This window comes from Agelaius tricolor, unplaced genomic scaffold, assembly GCF_023055355.1.
Source record: "Agelaius tricolor isolate 1412-34295 unplaced genomic scaffold, bAgeTri1.0.p SCAF_39, whole genome shotgun sequence".
Lineage (NCBI taxonomy): Eukaryota > Metazoa > Chordata > Aves > Passeriformes > Icteridae > Agelaius > Agelaius tricolor.
In genome coordinates this window covers 1,267,380-1,268,669 of record NW_027269299.1, presented here as the reverse complement: position 1 = coordinate 1,268,669, position 1,290 = coordinate 1,267,380, and the positions used below count along the sequence as shown (strand labels likewise).

At 68.2% G+C, this 1,290-nt stretch overlaps 1 non-coding gene across 1 annotated transcript; it reads left to right on the top strand.

Moving 5' to 3' along the window:
* The first annotated feature begins 870 nt into the window (after positions 1–870).
* LOC139603556 (5.8S ribosomal RNA) lies at positions 871–1,023 on the top strand. Its single transcript, XR_011683716.1, has one exon. It is a non-coding gene; the product is annotated as a 5.8S ribosomal RNA (ribosomal RNA).
* The last annotated feature ends 267 nt before the right edge of the window (positions 1,024–1,290 follow it).

Here is a 1,290-nt window from a genome sequence, read left to right as displayed (position 1 = left end):
GCGCTGGTGGCGCCGTCGTCCACTGGCCGTCCCCTGGCTCGACCGCCCGCCTGCTGGTGGGGGGCGAGCGCTAGGTGGGCCATCTGGCAGCGGAGGCCCGGGACCACGTGCAACCCCGTGCCAAGTGGCAGCGCCGCCGTTCAACAGGTGTCCCTCCCTGCGAGGACGGTTGGCCGGAAGGCGCCCGCCGTCGCCCAGCAGTGGTCCCGTCCCGGGCCCCGCTCATTGTGTCCTCCATTGCCCTTCTAGACTGCGTCTGGGCCAAAGGAAGGCGTGTGGGGCGGCTGCAGGGGCGATTCTCCCTTCCCGGTCTCCGCGTTAAAAAGAAGAGAGCGGGCATTGGCCCCCCGGCTCAGCGCCATACCGCCTTCTGCCAAGCATGTGCCTGAGGCAAGGGGCCCCGGCGGTGCGACGTGGCGGCGGCGGTCCGGGGAGTGCGGCCCCGGCGGTGGCCAGTTCTGCCGTCCAGCAGGCCTCGGGCGCTGGCAACGCCAATTCGGGTCGTCCTTTGAAAGCGAGAAGTGGGCAGGCCGCCGTGGCCTCCCGCGTTCTGGTGCGCGCCACGTGGCCCTCCGTGCGGAGGCCAGGCCGAGCCTGGGCGCCTGGGCCGCCTCTGAAGGACGGCGTTTGTGAGGTCGGTGTCTCCCCTCGTGGTGGGAGGCAGTTGGGGGCGTGGGCTCCCCCGCCTCTTGGCCGGCCTTCAGAGCGTGGGTGGTTTTTTTCCAGTGGTTTTGCTCCAGTGGTTTTTTTCCCTCCCCTTCCGTTTCTGTGTGCTCGTACGGTTGAATCCAGGTGCGCGCCCCCGCGTCCTCGGCGCCAGAGTAACAAAAAAAGGGGCCGCTCAGCGTGAGCGGTGCCCGAAAGGCAGACAACTCTTAGCGGTGGATCACTCGGCTCGTGCGTCGATGAAGAACGCAGCTAGCTGCGAAAATTAATGTGAATTGCAGGACACATTGATCATCGACACTTCCAAGGCACTTGCAGCCCCGGGTTCCTCCCGGGGCTACGCCTGTCTGAGCGTCGCTTGACGTTCAGTCGCTGTCCGGGGGCCACCCTGGTGGTGCGGCTAGGGCCACCTCGCAGGCCCGTTGCCCGCGGCGGGCAGCGGCGGCGTCCTGCCGGTGCCCAGAGGGAAGGCGGTCAGGGGTTCAGCAAGGGAAGTGTTTCCCTAGGCGGCCTCGATCACTTCCCTGTGGCCCGGTGGGCGGCGGCGGCAGCGGTGGTGGCGGCGCCGTGCAGGGCCTTTGTCCCCCTAAATGCAGACTCGGGGAGCGCTCCATAGCTCCCCGC